Below are 10,176 nucleotides of genomic sequence, written 5' to 3'. Positions count from 1 at the left end.
GGACCTCAGCTCGAGTCCTCACTCATTTTGTTCAGATTTCAAAAGTTTCCATTTTTTTTAGACATCATCGATCCAGGCACACGTACGAAAGGGACCTTCAGCCCCAGATCCAGGGCGGACACTGAGCACCGGGCCCTCCTGTCACCCCGGGGCTGGCCAACCCACACTCTTCCACCAGGGAGACCGGCATCACAAGCAATGACCGGCCCCACGGCTGGCTAGCATGGTGAGGGCCCCGCCTCCAGGCAGAGTCACGATCCCCTCCCCACGAGGTGTGGCGCTGATCCCGGCACAAGATCCTTACCGTAGGAGAGAATTCCCACTGCACCTTGGGGATGATGGCGGGCACAACTGCTCCCTAGTCTCTTCCATCAGGTCGCCACACCGGGCAGGAGAGAAAGTCATCCCTTCGAAGCCCACATCTCACTTCACTGCGTCCTGCGGGGAGAGATTACATCTGTGGGCATACGGGGACCATGCGTGTTCCTTTTCCAAACTGGCATGAGTAAAGGTGAGGGGCCCAGGCCCCGGTGCTTACCATGTGTGGCTGGGGCATGATGACCCCAAGACAAGGCTGCCTGTGTTCCCACCACTATGACTCTGTGCGTGCAGCGAGCCTACTAATTTCATCATCCGTCTCGGATGTGTCTGACCTTGCTCAATGCTGAGGTAAATGTGCCGCCCTGACGGCAAGGAGACAGAAGCCCACCATGGCTCCTCACGTCGTCAATGCCTCACACTCTTTGTGCGAAGTGATTCTTGGCACTTGCTAGGAATTTCCTCATTCCTTAAAGAAGTCACGGAAATCGCTCCAAACCCTCCCAAGACGAACTGACCAGAATGGGGTCATTGCCTCGGGAGGCTACTGTGTTCCTACTTCCAGGTCAGCCACCCCGCACGCACGACAAAGCCCTAATGACCGGCTTTTCCACTGAGCTCCCGCCAGGGCATTCGGTGACAACCAGACTGCAAAGAACCGGGAAACTCAGGCACCCCGGGAAAAAAATGAAAAGAAAAAGAAAAGAGGCTTCCTGGGAGACGTAGCTGTACCGATTAGGTGTACCTAACCACATGAGAAACTCCGGACACAACGTCTCCGCTAAGAAGAATAGGGCTCCCTTCTTTGCTCAGGGAGCCCCGGACAGATCTTCTCCGAAATCTCCCCTCTCCACGTACTCTCAGCACACTGCCCTCGACATGGCTCAGCATATCGCTCGCCTGTCCCTTGATACACCGTGGGAACTCACTGAGGGTATGGGACCGTGGACATAACATCTACGTTACCATCCAAGAATTTGAAATGCGATCATCTGCCATGTGAACAGGTTGGATGCAGAATGCACTGGAAGCCGGCATTCCAAGGTACAATCGCACTTGAAAGGTGTGCCGCAGGCGTTGCAGGATCCCCTGAGGGCACGGACGCCTACAGCATCCCGAGCCCCTAAAGGAAAATGGCCTGGCTGCCCGTCACACCTCGGCACAGAAGCACCACCCGCGTGTGTGCTGGTCATCCTCTGATCACGGAGAATGCCCCAGAAGATGGATATCCTGTGTGCCTGTGTGGTGCAGCCTGTCATTTAGGCGTAAGGGACCAGAGTGCACAGGGTCAACGTGATCGGTACGGGTGAAAGCATCAGTGCATCCACGGAGGTTCCATGGATCCACCGCATCATCCATCCATTGAGTGAGTCTACCGACGGATGGACCGACTGACTTTCACGTGTTTGCAAATGTTTTCTGATGCATGGTTGGCTGAACACCCCAGGGCTACCTCCATGGAGAAGGATAGCTCAGTGGAAGTGAATTCCTTCGCTCTGTTCATCGGGAAAACAAACTAATAAAGAAACAATGGGTGCCACCTGACACACTCGGTTGACAGCGCCTGGGAAGAATCTACAGGGAACTGTTCCGTGTCAAAAAAAAAAAAAAAAAAAGAAAGAAAGAAAGAAAGAAAGAAAGAAAGAAAGAAAGAAAGAAAGAGAGAAAAAGGAAAAGGAAAGAAAATGACAGGCGCAAACTCACAACATCTTGGGTTTGTGAGCACGTCAGGGTCCTCAAAAAAGCCATCCCCACTGGGAGATTCTGCCGGCCCCGACAAACATGTCCACGGACCCAGCACAGGCTTGGCCACAGCCCCTGAAACAGAATTAGCATAGCCCCCGAAACTGAATCCACTCAAAACTGGATGTTACCTCCGGGGTGTTTTCCGTTGGTCCCGCCCACAGAAGGGAGCCGGTGCAGCTGTCCAGACCAGCGTTTCCTCAGTCCGCCGGTGAACGACCCCGGAACGATATCTCACCCCATCTGCAGAGTACAGGGGAAACAAAATTCCCCAAATGGAACATCTCCTTGCAAGCACCTATAGGATCTCACGTTCCACGTGTGTCTGGCCACGTGCAAGACCAGAACCCTCATGCTCACTTTGCTGCCGGGCATGGCATAGATTTACGCTGTCCTCAAAGCCCTGACTCAAAGTCGCCCTAGCCCCTCCACTGCAACATCATTCGTCACCACTTCACAGACTGTGGAAACCCACTGAGGACCCAGGAGGGTGGCCAATTCCATCCAGCTTCAAAGTCCAGCATTTGGAAGATAGAGTCCCGTCGCTTTCACAAATGACGGACACCGCACGGACTTGCAGGCAGGACCGCCATGGACTCAAAAGGCCTTGCTCGCTTGACGGGAAAACCCACAAGGGCCAAGGCTGCCATACCGCGTGAATGGGCGGCCAGTCCGGTGGTTAATACAACAGACCGCTAGGATTCCATAGTGGGTGTCTCTCTTTCAACTCCCAGGCAGTGCTTTCACGTACACAAAAGCGAGCAGAAATATAAAATGGCGTCCCGGCCCTGGAAGCCGCTCCTACCTCTGCCCTCCTGACATAACCGAGATCTCCCATCACAACCTCTGGCCGGCTCAGCCAAATGGGAGAGGGGCTCACGGGTAGGCCTACGGACTTCCCAGGGGTATCGCCAATGCCCGTTCAGTTCCCCAGGGTCTGGTGAGGGTGGGGTAAGGAAGCCACCGGCCACGCCCTCAGAGGGTTTCCACGGTAGCCCCGCAAGCCACCAACAGGGTGTGCTCACACCGCCGCCCAACCCAACTCCTTGCAACATACGTGAGCCTTTCAGATTTCTAGACATCACAGGCCTTAACTCACCCCAAGCACTACTAACTCAGCCCCCTTCAGCCCACTGGCATGGCGATCCCCGTGCTGGACCTCAGCTCGAGTCCTCACTCATTTTGTTCAGATTTCAAAAGTTTCCATTTTTTTTAGACATCATCGATCCAGGCACACGTACGAAAGGGACCTTCAGCCCCAGATCCAGGGCGGACACTGAGCACCGGGCCCTCCTGTCACCCCGGGGCTGGCCAACCCACACTCTTCCACCAGGGAGACCGGCATCACAAGCAATGACCGGCCCCACGGCTGGCTAGCATGGTGAGGGCCCCGCCTCCAGGCAGAGTCACGATCCCCTCCCCACGAGGTGTGGCGCTGATCCCGGCACAAGATCCTTACCGTAGGAGAGAATTCCCACTGCACCTTGGGGATGATGGCGGGCACAACTGCTCCCTAGTCTCTTCCATCAGGTCGCCACACCGGGCAGGAGAGAAAGTCATCCCTTCGAAGCCCACATCTCACTTCACTGCGTCCTGCGGGGAGAGATTACATCTGTGGGCATACGGGGACCATGCGTGTTCCTTTTCCAAACTGGCATGAGTAAAGGTGAGGGGCCCAGGCCCCGGTGCTTACCATGTGTGGCTGGGGCATGATGACCCCAAGACAAGGCTGCCTGTGTTCCCACCACTATGACTCTGTGCGTGCAGCGAGCCTACTAATTTCATCATCCGTCTCGGATGTGTCTGACCTTGCTCAATGCTGAGGTAAATGTGCCGCCCTGACGGCAAGGAGACAGAAGCCCACCATGGCTCCTCACGTCGTCAATGCCTCACACTCTTTGTGCGAAGTGATTCTTGGCACTTGCTAGGAATTTCCTCATTCCTTAAAGAAGTCACGGAAATCGCTCCAAACCCTCCCAAGACGAACTGACCAGAATGGGGTCATTGCCTCGGGAGGCTACTGTGTTCCTACTTCCAGGTCAGCCACCCCGCACGCACGACAAAGCCCTAATGACCGGCTTTTCCACTGAGCTCCCGCCAGGGCATTCGGTGACAACCAGACTGCAAAGAACCGGGAAACTCAGGCACCCCGGGAAAAAAATGAAAAGAAAAAGAAAAGAGGCTTCCTGGGAGACGTAGCTGTACCGATTAGGTGTACCTAACCACATGAGAAACTCCGGACACAACGTCTCCGCTAAGAAGAATAGGGCTCCCTTCTTTGCTCAGGGAGCCCCGGACAGATCTTCTCCGAAATCTCCCCTCTCCACGTACTCTCAGCACACTGCCCTCGACATGGCTCAGCATATCGCTCGCCTGTCCCTTGATACACCGTGGGAACTCACTGAGGGTATGGGACCGTGGACATAACATCTACGTTACCATCCAAGAATTTGAAATGCGATCATCTGCCATGTGAACAGGTTGGATGCAGAATGCACTCGAAGCCGGCATTCCAAGGTACAATCGCACTTGAAAGGTGTGCCGCAGGCGTTGCAGGATCCCCTGAGGGCACGGACGCCTACAGCATCCCGAGCCCCTAAAGGAAAATGGCCTGGCTGCCCGTCACACCTCGGCACAGAAGCACCACCCGCGTGTGTGCTGGTCATCCTCTGATCACGGAGAATGCCCCAGAAGATGGATATCCTGTGTGCCTGTGTGGTGCAGCCTGTCATTTAGGCGTAAGGGACCAGAGTGCACAGGGTCAACGTGATCGGTACGGGTGAAAGCATCAGTGCATCCACGGAGGTTCCATGGATCCACCGCATCATCCATCCATTGAGTGAGTCTACCGACGGATGGACCGACTGACTTTCACGTGTTTGCAAATGTTTTCTGATGCATGGTTGGCTGAACACCCCAGGGCTACCTCCATGGAGAAGGATAGCTCAGTGGAAGTGAATTCCTTCGCTCTGTTCATCGGGAAAACAAACTAATAAAGAAACAATGGGTGCCACCTGACACACTCGGTTGACAGCGCCTGGGAAGAATCTACAGGGAACTGTTCCGTGTCAAAAAAAAAAAAAAAAAAAAAGAAAGAAAGAAAGAAAGAGAGAAAAAGGAAAAGGAAAGAAAATGACAGGCGCAAACTCACAACATCTTGGGTTTGTGAGCACGTCAGGGTCCTCAAAAAAGCCATCCCCACTGGGAGATTCTGCCGGCCCCGACAAACATGTCAACGGACCCAGCACAGGCTTGGCCACAGCCCCTGAAACAGAATTAGCATAGCCCCCGAAACTCAATCCACTCAAAACTGGATGTTACCTCCGGGGTGTTTTCCGTTGGTCCCGCCCACAGAAGGGAGCCGGTGCAGCTGTCCAGACCAGCGTTTCCTCAGTCCGCCGGTGAACGACCCCGGAACGATATCTCACCCCATCTGCAGAGTACAGGGGAAACAAAATTCCCCAAATGGAACATCTCCTTGCAAGCACCTATAGGATCTCACGTTCCACGTGTGTCTGGCCACGTGCAAGACCAGAACCCTCATGCTCACTTTGCTGCCGGGCATGGCATAGATTTACGCTGTCCTCAAAGCCCTGACTCAAAGTCGCCCTAGCCCCTCCACTGCAACATCATTCGTCACCACTTCACAGACTGTGGAAACCCACTGAGGACCCAGGAGGGTGGCCAATTCCATCCAGCTTCAAAGTCCAGCATTTGGAAGATAGAGTCCCGTCGCTTTCACAAATGACGGACACCGCACGGACTTGCAGGCAGGACCGCCATGGACTCAAAAGGCCTTGCTCGCTTGACGGGAAAACCCACAAGGGCCAAGGCTGCCATACCGCGTGAATGGGCGGCCAGTCCGGTGGTTAATACAACAGACCGCTAGGATTCCATAGTGGGTGTCTCTCTTTCAACTCCCAGGCAGTGCTTTCACGTACACAAAAGCGAGCAGAAATATAAAATGGCGTCCCGGCCCTGGAAGCCGCTCCTACCTCTGCCCTCCTGACATAACCGAGATCTCCCATCACAACCTCTGGCCGGCTCAGCCAAATGGGAGAGGGGCTCACGGGTAGGCCTACGGACTTCCCAGGGGTATCGCCAATGCCCGTTCAGTTCCCCAGGGTCTGGTGAGGGTGGGGTAAGGAAGCCACCGGCCACGCCCTCAGAGGGTTTCCACGGTAGCCCCGCAAGCCACCAACAGGGTGTGCTCACACCGCCGCCCAACCCAACTCCTTGCAACATACGTGAGCCTTTCAGATTTCTAGACATCACAGGCCTTAACTCACCCCAAGCACTACTAACTCAGCCCCCTTCAGCCCACTGGCATGGCGATCCCCGTGCTGGACCTCAGCTCGAGTCCTCACTCATTTTGTTCAGATTTCAAAAGTTTCCATTTTTTTTAGACATCATCGATCCAGGCACACGTGCGAAAGGGACCTTCAGCCCCAGATCCAGGGCGGACACTGAGCACCGGGCCCTCCTGTCACCCCGGGGCTGGCCAACCCACACTCTTCCACCAGGGAGACCGGCATCACAAGCAATGACCGGCCCCACGGCTGGCTAGCATGGTGAGGGCCCCGCCTCCAGGCAGAGTCACGATCCCCTCCCCACGAGGTGTGGCGCTGATCCCGGCACAAGATCCTTACCGTAGGAGAGAATTCCCACTGCACCTTGGGGATGATGGCGGGCACAACTGCTCCCTAGTCTCTTCCATCAGGTCGCCACACCGGGCAGGAGAGAAAGTCATCCCTTCGAAGCCCACATCTCACTTCACTGCGTCCTGCGGGGAGAGATTACATCTGTGGGCATACGGGGACCATGCGTGTTCCTTTTCCAAACTGGCATGAGTAAAGGTGAGGGGCCCAGGCCCCGGTGCTTACCATGTGTGGCTGGGGCATGATGACCCCAAGACAAGGCTGCCTGTGTTCCCACCACTATGACTCTGTGCGTGCAGCGAGCCTACTAATTTCATCATCCGTCTCGGATGTGTCTGACCTTGCTCAATGCTGAGGTAAATGTGCCGCCCTGACGGCAAGGAGACAGAAGCCCACCATGGCTCCTCACGTCGTCAATGCCTCACACTCTTTGTGCGAAGTGATTCTTGGCACTTGCTAGGAATTTCCTCATTCCTTAAAGAAGTCACGGAAATCGCTCCAAACCCTCCCAAGACGAACTGACCAGAATGGGGTCATTGCCTCGGGAGGCTACTGTGTTCCTACTTCCAGGTCAGCCACCCCGCACGCACGACAAAGCCCTAATGACCGGCTTTTCCACTGAGCTCCCGCCAGGGCATTCGGTGACAACCAGACTGCAAAGAACCGGGAAACTCAGGCACCCCGGGAAAAAAATGAAAAGAAAAAGAAAAGAGGCTTCCTGGGAGACGTAGCTGTACCGATTAGGTGTACCTAACCACATGAGAAACTCCGGACACAACGTCTCCGCTAAGAAGAATAGGGCTCCCTTCTTTGCTCAGGGAGCCCCGGACAGATCTTCTCCGAAATCTCCCCTCTCCACGTACTCTCAGCACACTGCCCTCGACATGGCTCAGCATATCGCTCGCCTGTCCCTTGATACACCGTGGGAACTCACTGAGGGTATGGGACCGTGGACATAACATCTACGTTACCATCCAAGAATTTGAAATGCGATCATCTGCCATGTGAACAGGTTGGATGCAGAATGCACTCGAAGCCGGCATTCCAAGGTACAATCGCACTTGAAAGGTGTGCCGCAGGCGTTGCAGGATCCCCTGAGGGCACGGACGCCTACAGCATCCCGAGCCCCTAAAGGAAAATGGCCTGGCTGCCCGTCACACCTCGGCACAGAAGCACCACCCGCGTGTGTGCTGGTCATCCTCTGATCACGGAGAATGCCCCAGAAGATGGATATCCTGTGTGCCTGTGTGGTGCAGCCTGTCATTTAGGCGTAAGGGACCAGAGTGCACAGGGTCAACGTGATCGGTACGGGTGAAAGCATCAGTGCATCCACGGAGGTTCCATGGATCCACCGCATCATCCATCCATTGAGTGAGTCTACCGACGGATGGACCGACTGACTTTCACGTGTTTGCAAATGTTTTCTGATGCATGGTTGGCTGAACACCCCAGGGCTACCTCCATGGAGAAGGATAGCTCAGTGGAAGTGAATTCCTTCGCTCTGTTCATCGGGAAAACAAACTAATAAAGAAACAATGGGTGCCACCTGACACACTCGGTTGACAGCGCCTGGGAAGAATCTACAGGGAACTGTTCCGTGTCAAAAAAAAAAAAAAAAAAAAAGAAAGAAAGAAAGAAAGAGAGAAAAAGGAAAAGGAAAGAAAATGACAGGCGCAAACTCACAACATCTTGGGTTTGTGAGCACGTCAGGGTCCTCAAAAAAGCCATCCCCACTGGGAGATTCTGCCGGCCCCGACAAACATGTCAACGGACCCAGCACAGGCTTGGCCACAGCCCCTGAAACAGAATTAGCATAGCCCCCGAAACTCAATCCACTCAAAACTGGATGTTACCTCCGGGGTGTTTTCCGTTGGTCCCGCCCACAGAAGGGAGCCGGTGCAGCTGTCCAGACCAGCGTTTCCTCAGTCCGCCGGTGAACGACCCCGGAACGATATCTCACCCCATCTGCAGAGTACAGGGGAAACAAAATTCCCCAAATGGAACATCTCCTTGCAAGCACCTATAGGATCTCACGTTCCACGTGTGTCTGGCCACGTGCAAGACCAGAACCCTCATGCTCACTTTGCTGCCGGGCATGGCATAGATTTACGCTGTCCTCAAAGCCCTGACTCAAAGTCGCCCTAGCCCCTCCACTGCAACATCATTCGTCACCACTTCACAGACTGTGGAAACCCACTGAGGACCCAGGAGGGTGGCCAATTCCATCCAGCTTCAAAGTCCAGCATTTGGAAGATAGAGTCCCGTCGCTTTCACAAATGACGGACACCGCACGGACTTGCAGGCAGGACCGCCATGGACTCAAAAGGCCTTGCTCGCTTGACGGGAAAACCCACAAGGGCCAAGGCTGCCATACCGCGTGAATGGGCGGCCAGTCCGGTGGTTAATACAACAGACCGCTAGGATTCCATAGTGGGTGTCTCTCTTTCAACTCCCAGGCAGTGCTTTCACGTACACAAAAGCGAGCAGAAATATAAAATGGCGTCCCGGCCCTGGAAGCCGCTCCTACCTCTGCCCTCCTGACATAACCGAGATCTCCCATCACAACCTCTGGCCGGCTCAGCCAAATGGGAGAGGGGCTCACGGGTAGGCCTACGGACTTCCCAGGGGTATCGCCAATGCCCGTTCAGTTCCCCAGGGTCTGGTGAGGGTGGGGTAAGGAAGCCACCGGCCACGCCCTCAGAGGGTTTCCACGGTAGCCCCGCAAGCCACCAACAGGGTGTGCTCACACCGCCGCCCAACCCAACTCCTTGCAACATACGTGAGCCTTTCAGATTTCTAGACATCACAGGCCTTAACTCACCCCAAGCACTACTAACTCAGCCCCCTTCAGCCCACTGGCATGGCGATCCCCGTGCTGGACCTCAGCTCGAGTCCTCACTCATTTTGTTCAGATTTCAAAAGTTTCCATTTTTTTTAGACATCATCGATCCAGGCACACGTGCGAAAGGGACCTTCAGCCCCAGATCCAGGGCGGACACTGAGCACCGGGCCCTCCTGTCACCCCGGGGCTGGCCAACCCACACTCTTCCACCAGGGAGACCGGCATCACAAGCAATGACCGGCCCCACGGCTGGCTAGCATGGTGAGGGCCCCGCCTCCAGGCAGAGTCACGATCCCCTCCCCACGAGGTGTGGCGCTGATCCCGGCACAAGATCCTTACCGTAGGAGAGAATTCCCACTGCACCTTGGGGATGATGGCGGGCACAACTGCTCCCTAGTCTCTTCCATCAGGTCGCCACACCGGGCAGGAGAGAAAGTCATCCCTTCGAAGCCCACATCTCACTTCACTGCGTCCTGCGGGGAGAGATTACATCTGTGGGCATACGGGGACCATGCGTGTTCCTTTTCCAAACTGGCATGAGTAAAGGTGAGGGGCCCAGGCCCCGGTGCTTACCATGTGTGGCTGGGGCATGATGACCCCAAGACAAGGCTGCCT

The 10,176-nt window shown here is 55.2% G+C and overlaps 4 pseudogenes; all 4 read right to left on the bottom strand.

The window, feature by feature from the left end:
• LOC123645452 lies at positions 1-74 on the bottom strand (annotated as a pseudogene).
• Positions 75-3,216: 3,142 nt separating this feature from the next.
• On the bottom strand, positions 3,217-3,290 carry LOC123645451 (annotated as a pseudogene).
• A 3,116-nt stretch (positions 3,291-6,406) lies between these two features.
• LOC123645450 lies at positions 6,407-6,480 on the bottom strand (annotated as a pseudogene).
• Positions 6,481-9,596: 3,116 nt separating this feature from the next.
• On the bottom strand, positions 9,597-9,670 carry LOC123645449 (annotated as a pseudogene).
• Between the last annotated feature and the right edge of the window lie 506 nt (positions 9,671-10,176).

Source organism: Lemur catta, chromosome 9 (genome assembly GCF_020740605.2).
Source record: "Lemur catta isolate mLemCat1 chromosome 9, mLemCat1.pri, whole genome shotgun sequence".
NCBI classification, from domain to species: Eukaryota; Metazoa; Chordata; class Mammalia; order Primates; family Lemuridae; genus Lemur; species Lemur catta.
Note: the sequence above shows the minus strand (reverse complement) of the source record. Positions and strands in the feature narration are given on the sequence as shown.